Source organism: Nicotiana tomentosiformis, chromosome 8 (assembly GCF_000390325.3).
Source record: "Nicotiana tomentosiformis chromosome 8, ASM39032v3, whole genome shotgun sequence".
Lineage (NCBI taxonomy): Eukaryota > Viridiplantae > Streptophyta > Magnoliopsida > Solanales > Solanaceae > Nicotiana > Nicotiana tomentosiformis.
The window spans coordinates 11,915,412-11,926,082 of NC_090819.1; the positions used below are offsets into that span (position 1 = coordinate 11,915,412).

A 10,671-nucleotide genomic window follows, 5' to 3' on the forward strand; every position below is an offset into this window, starting at 1 on the left:
ATTATTTTCCCAATTTTTCACCCCAAATCATAATTTAGATGATTAAAATCAAGATAAAATCATGGAATTTAACCAAAACCAAGTGAGAAACACTTACCCCAATCAACTCCCTGAAAATCCCTTCAAAATTCACCTAAATCTGTGGTCTCTAACTCAAAATATGAAAAATGAGTTCAAACCCTCGATTTTGGAATTTAACACTGCTGCCTAGATTTTCCTTAACCAGCACAAGGCAATAGGTAAACTTGGAATGACAAACATGAATAACAAAGGATATTTTCAAAGATTCATTAGGTGTTCATAAATGGGGAATGGCTAGATGTAATGCCAGCTTATAGGGCGATATTTCTCTCAGAAGGAATCAGTGATCACTATCCTGCAAAAGTGTCACTCGTATAGGAAAGAAGTAAGTTTAAAAAATCATTTTTGTTCTGTAACATGTGGGCTCAACATCCACAATTTAATACAATAGTAAGAGAAGAGTGGGCTGATAGTATTGAGGACTACCAAATGTATCAAGTAGTGAAAAAGTTGAAACTACTTAAGAATAAGCTGAAGGTTCTGAAGTCACAATATTCTCAAGATATTGTGAGAGAAGCATAATAAGATAGGAAGTTGCTTAAGCAAAGTCAGTTGAAACTCCAAAGGGATCCTTTGAATAAAGAGGTTCAGCAGGCTGAATCCTTGGCTTATCAGAAGTTCAAACAGTCTTCACATTTGGCAGAAATATACCTACAACACATAAGTAAAGCTATGTGGATTAAGTTAAGAGATGATAACACACGATATTTTTACTCAATTATAAAGCATAGGAAGCTAAAACAAGCCACAACTTAAGGATGATGCAGGAACATGGCAAACTGATCCAGGGTCTATTACAAACTTATTTGTGGATTAATATTCTGAACTATTAGGAAAAAGGTCTACTTCTAGAGGCAAGCTTTTACCAGCATTCTAAAAAATGGCCTTACTTTGTTAACTGCTCAACAGCTGGATTTACTAAGGCCAGTTGTGGATAAGGAAGTTAAAGAGAAAGTGTTCCATATTGACAGCAACAAGAGTCCAGGTTCAGATGGCTTTGGGAGTGGTTTCTATAAGGCTGTTTGGCCTATAGTGGGGCAGGATATCACAGAGGCAGTAATAGAATTTTTTCACAATGGAAAGTTCCTCAAGCAACTCAACTCAACAGTCACAGCTCTTATCCCAAAGGTGGACAATCCAGAATTTTCTAGCCAATATAGACCATTATCATGTTGCAATGTACTTTACAAGTGCATTTTCAAATTGCTATGCAAGAGACTAAAGGCATTGGTTGATCACTTAGTAGTAGAGAGTCGGTCTTCATTTGTACTAGGGAGATCAATGTTGCACAATGTCTTAATCTGTCATGAAATTCTAAGACATTATAACAGGAAAATAACTCCAAGATGTCTTATGAAGATTGATCTCAGGAAGGCCTATGACATGGTGAGTTGGGAGTTCCTAGAAGAAGCTTTGAGGGGCTTTGGGTTCCTAGATAAATTTACTCAGTGAATTATGATGTATGTGTCTACTATAATATTTTTAGTTAAAGTCAATAGAGAAAGTCATGGATATTTTGTTGGGAAGAGAGGGCTTAGGCAAGGTGATCCTATATCTCCTCTTCTAATTGTGCTTGTTATGAAATACTTATCAAGGATGTTGAAGACAGTTAGCAAACTTCCTGATTTCAAATATCATCCAATGTGCAAAACACTAAAGCTGACTCATCTCATATTTGCGGATGATCTGATGATATTTTGTAAAGGAAATGAAAGCTCAGTTAAAAGGTTATGGAGGCAATAAATCACTTTAGCAAGGTAACAGGGTTGAAAGCAAATATGGACAAATCTAGTATCTTCATGGCTGGTGTAGATGATAATACTAAGAAGAAGTTGCTTGAAATAACTGGTTTTGTGCTAGGTACTCTTCCCATAAGGAACCTTAGACTTCCCTTCTTCCCAAAGAAATGGAATAAGCTTGACTGTCATATACTGGTAGAGAAAATCACTCTAAGGATCATAGTCACCTACTCAAGGCTTCTATCATATGCTGCCAGACTGCAAATTATTAATGCGGTGTTGTTTTCCATCCATAACTTCGGGGGCACAGTGTACATATTACCTCAAAAGTATACTCAAGGAGGTTGACGGGATATGCAGAGAATATTTCTGAGGCAGCTCAGAGGAGAGAAATAAACTATCCTTGGTTGCTTGGGAAAAGATCTGTTATCCTAAGAAGTTAGGAGGATTGAATGTTAAGGGTTGCAGAAATTGGAATATGGCATCAGTGGGTAAGTTATTATGGCATCTTATTAAATGTAAAGAAGCCTTTTGGGTAAATGGGTACATGGGGTATACATGAGAACAAAAATAAATGTATGGAACCATCAGACCCCGCAGAGAGTAGTTGGTACTGGAGAAAGATTAATGGTCTAAAAAATAAAGTGCAGAGCTGGTATGAGGATGATAATTATAAGCTTACTATAAGTGGTGGCTATTCTATTACCAGTAGTTATCTTGCTCTCATCGGTGAACAACCTAAGTTGAAGATAGCTAATCTGATATGGACCTCAATAGATCAACCTAAGCAAAGGTTTATAGTGTGGTTGGCGGTGCATGGGAGGCTACTCACAAAGGAGAGATTACTCAAGTTGCAAGTTCCAGTGGAGGATAGCAGGTGTTATCTATGTAATACCCACATGACTGAAACTAACATCCACTTATTTGTGGAGTGTAAATGAATCACAACTCTAAGGCAAGAGGTAAATCAATGGACAAACATCAAGATACCAGTATGGAACATCTCACGGTCTTTGGATAGGATAAACAGGAAACATTGAAAGGTCTAAAAGAAAGAATTGGCAGCTGCTATCAATGGGGATATGATTTACCACACATGGCGTGCAAGAAACTAGAAGATTTTCAGAGGGTTTACTGTACATAAAGAGGATGCAGTACAACAGATAAAGCAGTAGATTATAGAAAGAATACAGGTTACCAAGAATTCACATAGAGCACGTAGATGTAGGAATTTAGTACAACAAATCCTATGTAATTAGAGTACAATGTAGCTATTTTCCTGTTTAGTTGGAGGCCAAATTTCTGATACAGAAATGAGGTGCTCTTTATTTGTAAAGGTTTTTTCACTACTAAAAAAAAGGGGGGAAACCGACCGCCAAAGCCAACCTACGTTGGTCGGTAATTGGCAAAAATCGACCGAAAACCGACCGATTCGTGGCGGACCGACCGATTCGTGGCGGTTGGTAATCGTAAGGTCGGTAGAGCTAACCGATCGACTTTGGTCGGTATTTTTCGACAAATTTCATTTGGTCAATTAAATTCCAAAAAAGAAAAAATTGACGAAAAATCGACCGAAGTCGGTCGGTATACTATTCTACCACTAGACCATTGATGCATTTTGTTTTAAGACTGTCTTTTATTTCATTTATACTCTTTAATTGTATTTTCGCGCGAAAATAACCGACTGATTTCGGTTGTTTTTTATATATATTAATTTTAATTTATTTTAAATGAAAAACCAACCAAAAGTGATCGGTTTCTTGAAAAATAAATTTCGCGGGACGCAAAAATAGTTTTTCATATTTTTGCGCCAAAGAAAACCGACCAAAGTTGGGCGGTTTTGTAAAAAAAAAAATTAAAAATATATATTTTGAAAAATCGATCGACTTCGGTCAGTTTTTCGGCCGGTTTTTTGACGGAACATTGTTAGAACACTATTAGAACATGTCCTGCAAATACAACATCTTTCTTAGGTTCTTTTACTTGGAAAAATTGAAGTATCGGTTAAAAATGTTCCAAGTTATAGTAATATCATTGTTTCTCTTTACTCGCCATTTTATTTGTTTTTATTTCTTAAATTGTACAGCAAGTTATACTTGTAAATAAAACAATGCAAATTTCCAATCACTAACGCAAATACTAAATAAAGTCAAGCATAACACTGAAATATCATTTTAAGCTCTCTAGAATTTAAATCGAATGGTAGAGGAAAAAGGTTAACAACCCAAAAGAGCACAGATCAAAACCAGCTGTTTGAATTTTGATAACCCCCACAAAAAGTACCTGCTAAACCAATCTAACGAAGTCTAGTGACAAACTCTCAAAAACTCTACTCACATCCATCAGATCAATCATATGGGCTTTTATATTAAATCATGGTTAGGTAATAGTTTATCAATCTACCACGTAAGAGTAGTCGATGCACAAAGTATTCCGTATTCACGTAAGATTTAGAAAATGGTCAAATTCTTAGGAGTGTAATGTAGACAACCTATCCCGATACAAGTATTAGTGGTCACTTCTACGACTCGAAACCTTACATGACATATTTATCAATCCACCACGTATTTGTAGTAAATTAATATAATTTGGTACAAGCATTGGAGGTGAGATTTTTCCAATCATTCTTTCCCAAATCCCAAAAATCTCAAATAAAATGAAAAAAAAAAAAAATTACACCATGTTCATAAAGATCAATCTTTGAAAATTTAAGCTAAGCTTCAACTCCTTATTTGCTTCACCTTATACCAACCCTTCTTGCAAGATTTTCCAACAATCTTCACTCCTTTCTTGAAAAGGGTTTTCAGCTCTTGTGCTCTCTCCTTCACTTGCTTCTCAAAACTCCCCATTTCCCTTTCCTTTAAAAATATAGAAAATAAAAACACAGAAAAATTTTCAGAGGAAAAATAGAAACCAAATGATTTCAAGAATGAGAAGAGAAATATTTGGCAAAAGGGAAAGGTTTTAAAGAGATAAGCTTCGTGGTATCCAACTCATAAGGTAGAGGTGGAGTTTCCTTTGATGCATCTAACTCCTTTTGATTTCCATTGGTAGATAAATTAGACGTGAGCAGAGTGTCTATTTAATTTCTTTGGCTTTTTAAATACTTTTTTCCGTCCAAAATATTGTCATTATTGTTAATTGAAACTTAAGTAGTTTATATTTTTATTGCTTTCTCCCAATCTATGTGTCATATATAGTTTGAATTTCGAGAGTCAAACTTGTAATTTTAATCATGAATTTCGGACATAAAACTTTTAAGTTTTAAGATATAATTACATATTTGAAAACTACGTAAAAAGTTCGATAAGACACAATAATTAACAATTCAAAATAATTAAACGGGATATGAAAATATTATGGTAAAAAAAACTCGATCGACTTTAAAAATGAATTATCAATTTCTAAGTTGTTTATATAATTGTAAATTTACAATATTATTTCTATAAAGTAAAAGTCAACGTATTAATTAACTCAAAATTTTTAGGGATCTTTATACAAACAACCGGCTTAGTTTTTCTAGATGATATATATAAATAATATATTGATTATATACGGTTATACACATATTCTACAAAAATATTTATACATCTGCCATATTAACATTTGTATTATAAACTTTGCCTTTACTTTTTCTCCAAAGAGTATTCCATTTGGGGACAACTGCAGGCCCAGAGATCATGGAGAGCTGTGATAGAAGCATTCTGCTTTACTTGCAATACAATTTTAGAAAGAAAGCTTTCTTTCAATTTTATGCGTTTTGAAAAGCTTCTTTATTTCTGCTTTTCTTTTCCTTTTAAGCAATTGTCATACAATACGGCATAACAAAGACTCCAATAAAGTAAAAAAAGGGATAACTAAGAACCCAAAAAAAAAAAGTAAAAGGAAAGAGTATCAAATATGTTTTCCAAGATTTGTGTAAATCCTTATTCTTCACTTATTGAGAATTTTAATTTAAATTATTTTTAAAATATAAAAAAGGTGTTACATAAATTGAGAAGATCATAATTAAACCGAAGAAAGAAAGTATTACTTTGGAATATGGTTAGTTAGTGATATCATACGTAGTAAATATAAAGTAGTTTTTTGCAAAGCTTAACTTGACAATTGTGAGGAATCCTCCAAATCTTGTAGTGTTAGATTTCTCTAACTTTGATGTATGAATGGAGGGGTCCATTCTCAATTTTAACAGGGAGATGTGGTCACATCCCCTACCATGTAATATATATATTTGCTGTTTAGTAATATAAAATTAAACTGGAAGTGCTTTTTTCTTTATAAAAAAAAAAGGTATGACAAACGCATAATAAACAATATCACGCTTTTAACTCTGAACTATGTACTTATATGTATATTAATTATTTTACTTATATAATAATAATAATAATAATAATAATAATAATAATAATAATAATAATAATAATAATAATAATAATAATAATATGCATGATTGAAGCCTTGAAACAAGGGTAAAGTTATGATCTATTGGGTCACAGCTTCGAGCTATGCAATCAATAACTGATGCTTAAGTCAGGATAAACGGCTTATAACGCACTCATTAGGTTGCGATTTTTTTTCGAAAATTGCCTAAACGCAAAATGTTTTGTGCACTGAAGATACCTATTTCTAACATGCGTACATACTTTAAACTCATTGAATTTAAATTCTGGATCTACAACCACTTTATTTTTTTGAAAAAAAAGATGATAGAAGATCCTTATTTTCATTAACTTTGAACTAGCACCAGCCTGAGTCCATTCCATTCAGCTTGCTGACAAGGTAGGCTCCTGCTTTTCTAAAAAAGAAATGATTTTGAGAAGAGTGGGATCCCAATCACTTCATTTCTAGTTTTGACTCAAGTTCTTGCACTTCTACGTTAGGTATATTTCACTTCACAAATTCATTTTGATGGCAGGAGACAAATTCCTTGAAAGCTTCAAAGAGCAACTATATATTTTGAATCAAATCCCACCTGCAAGTACCAACTGCAATTATGCTCTCCTCGACATAATCATCTTCAAAAGTTGTCATGTGGAAACCTTCGACTTGCTTAAAAATCAAAACAATGAAATTTAAAAGTCAATACAACATTGTGCTTACCAACAACAATCCAAGTATAATCTCACAAGTGAAACATTGTGCTTATCAATAACATTGTGCTTACCAAATTAATAAAAAGCTGAAGTCAAAACCAATAGCAATGAAAGAGCAAAACCTTAGTACTCCCTCCTTTTCAATTTACGTGAAACTTTTCTTATTAGTTTGTTCCAAAAATAATAACACATTTTTATATTTAAAATAATTTAACCTTAGACTATCAATTTTACTCATCAGAAGTTTTTATAGCCACATAAATGATACGTAATGTTTCACCAGTTACAAATGTCTTATAGCCACACAAATATTATGACATATTTAAAACTACAAGTTTCATAAGTTTTTATTTATTTCTTAAACTACAACTTTGCCTTGTCTTCATTTGGGGACACTTACCTAGAAGTCACTCATTTCATTATATCTCTTGCTGCAACTTCAAGATACTGTATATATGGGTCAAAATCTATCTCTAGAATATAAGTCAAAACGATGTCGGTAAAGCATCTCCAGGTCGCCAAGGGTCGAGGCGATCTAATCAATAATGAAGGCAGTGGTCGAAGAGTCAATGAAGGTCATGGTCTAAGAGTCAATAAGGGCTGAAGCTGAAGAGTCAGCAAGGCCTAAACCGAAGAGTTAGCAAGGATGGAAGCCGAAGAGTCGTCAAGGACCGAGGTCGAGGTTGAGCACCCTTGATAGTGTTATAACGGCTAGTTTTAACATAGGATATTGAAAATAATATTCTAATGGATATTCTCTACACTTGTACTATTAGGGTTTTTAGGAACATGTTCCCTATAAATAGAAAGAGAGATAATGATAGGGCACATGTGATATTCATTTGTAAAAGACTCTTTGACTTTAAAGGAGAGAATCAGATCTTATTGCAATGATACAAACATAACATTTTCGCTAAGATTCTTGTCTACATTTTTTTACCAGATTCGAGAATAACTGAAATATTCAAAGGATTGTCCATCGCTCATCATTGTCAAAAAGAATATTCATTACTTTCATTTTGTCTTGGGTGACTCCTTTGCATTTATTTACATAAATATCATTTATTATTGTTCATCTACATTCAATGCTGCATTATTTCTATTTTGATTCTTGACCATCGACTATTGCATGCTGTCGTACCTGTTAGAACAGATTTGCATGTCATTCGTCATATTACTAGGATTTCTTTCAAGCATATTGTTGTTAACAAAGATTTACCCTCGTCTATATAAGTTTAATTAGTTAAACCAAGATCTATATTTTTTGGTCGAACAAATACTCCAACATTTCATGGTCAAGTTCAGTTTCATGTTACGTGCAAAACTCAAAATTGTCAAAACAACATAAAATAAAATAAAAAAGCGAATAGAAATTTTCAGAAAGTAAGTATCCAGCTCAAATAAGATATATGTTGAATTTCAAATAGACAACATGATGCAGAATAAGTTGCTCTCATAAGGGCTGGCGCAACATAATATTTCCAAGGGTTTGCGACTAACCTTGCATAGTGACGAAGCCGAAATTTTGACTAAAGAAAGTCGATCAAAATATAAAAAATTTAATAAACGAAGAAGCTAAGGAGATTCAACATATGCATAATTTTTTGTTTACCTATCTTGAACAAGAGTTGCTCCGCGACTAACCTTGTTTATACGATAAAATTAACAAGTTCTTCGATCTCGCATAATCTTGTTATAGTAGATTAAGAACCTGACACAAATGTGTTTCTATTACAATTTATATAATAAATGACAAAAAGGACTACATTTTTTGTTCTTATAGTTCAAGTAGAAATGCCAAGCTTTGCTTCTATATAAACTGCCAAATTTTGGTTCATGTTATGATGGCCAAGATTTGAAAGCTACAGGCTGAGGTTTTGAACTATTGTAGCGAATATGTATAATAGATGATAAGAGCAGGAGTAAAGCCAAGTCGAAGACATTTGAGAAATGTATATTTTTAGCCGCTCCCAAAAATAATATTCGATAAAATGCATATTTTTGTATATACTTCCATTATAACAAAAAACAAACATATGTTGTAATACTTTTGGTTAACGAATGTAATTAGTTTCGGCCGACCAATTTTGTATTTTGCGCAAGGCATTTTGGGTCCTCATTTTTTATACAAAGACTAAATGAACAATAGAAGCTCTTGTGCATGACTTGGAAGGGAATAAATTGCTTGTTAAAATCTTAGTTGAACTTGATAGAAGAAAGGCTATGGTGTTTTTTAAGGAAATAATGTATCGGAAAAGTCTATTAGTACAACAAAAGTATAAGAATGGCGAGCATAATCAAAGTGACAAAAACAAAAACATAATGTTGCTGCCCAGGATCGAACTGGGGACCTTTAGTGTGTAAGACTAACGTGATAACCACTACACCACAGCAACCTAGTGTTATATGCAAAGCTTTAAGTTTTTATAAGTTTGATCTATAAAAACCGCAAAGTTCTTGCTTTTGAATTATAGGGTTGTGTTCTGGAATTCATAATTAATTCAGTTTATGTACATATATCGTTCTGGCACTGATGGAGCCTCTAAATGTCTCAGCTCACTGTCTCTTTGGGCATTATGCATTGTTCAGGAGTCCATGGGCGGATGCAGCATACAAATATCAGGTTCATCTGAACCTAATATTTTCGATGCAGAGTATAAATTTATATGGAAATATTCATTAAAATTGTACTAAATAATAAATATGAACTCATAACTTTAAAATTATAATAAATTGAAATGCTAAACCCTTATATGCTGAACCCATAAACCTTAAATTCTGGATCCGCCTGGACACAAGCGCCAATTGATTGGAATGGTCGGAACAGCAAAAGGTTTGCAATTGTACTAAGAAAATATTGGAAATTGAGTTTTGATGCTTAACAAATATGTAGCTGTGTGAAATAGTTTTTGCAAGCTAAAGACCATGATCCTGCTAGTTGGTTCTAGCATAGTGCTCACATTCAATTCTAGCAGGGATTCACTTTCGCGCGAGATATTTAATTATTTCAATCTGATGACCTGGTAGCCGGTTAAATATTAGAGAATCTTGACAGATCTTTTCTGTTAATTCAGAGGTTAAGTTTATAGGGAAGTTAAGAAATATTGGAGAATATTTTTCTTGATACACTTCCTTTATTTTTTAGGATTAGGAAATTTTTATTCTCTTTCCAAGTTTATCTCTAACCTTGCCAGCCACGTGGAATACGGGTTCGGTCGAAATCAGTAGCTTTAATTTAAATAATATATTTGTCTTTAATAATTTATTGAATATGTATAAATTATTAATTTAGCATTCAGTGATTTAAAAGGGTTGAAAATTTAAGGGATCTTTACACAAATAGTCAGTCATAATCATTGTTTATTTTTTCTAGCCATATACATTGATTATACACAATTATACACATATAATACATAAATAATGCATATGTTATACCTCCACCGGCTATTTTTAGTTTAAGTATTTGGATGGACAGTTATTTGGGTTAAATCTTCAAAATTTAAACCCATAATTTTCAAATTCTGACTTCGCCTCTGAACCTCGTAGCTAACAGTGTGCTATATATTGTTAATAATTGACTTCTTCCAAGCTACGCATTGAGAATATTGAGAGAACACAAGCAAAAAGAATTTCTGTGAGCAAGAAAGACAAACTGGAGGATCAAGTTCAAGCAATTGAGTCCATTTCAATTGTTTTAGTTTTTTCTAGATCTTGTAGTACGTGCAATTTGAGTTATAATCTTATTTTCTTATTTAAAA

The 10,671-nt window shown here is 33.0% G+C and overlaps 1 non-coding gene across 1 annotated transcript; it reads right to left on the reverse strand.

The window, feature by feature from the left end:
* Positions 1-9,236: 9,236 nt before the first annotated feature.
* Positions 9,237-9,309, reverse strand: TRNAV-UAC (transfer RNA valine (anticodon UAC)). The gene has a single exon. It is a non-coding gene; the product is annotated as a tRNA-Val (tRNA).
* Positions 9,310-10,671: the final 1,362 nt, after the last annotated feature.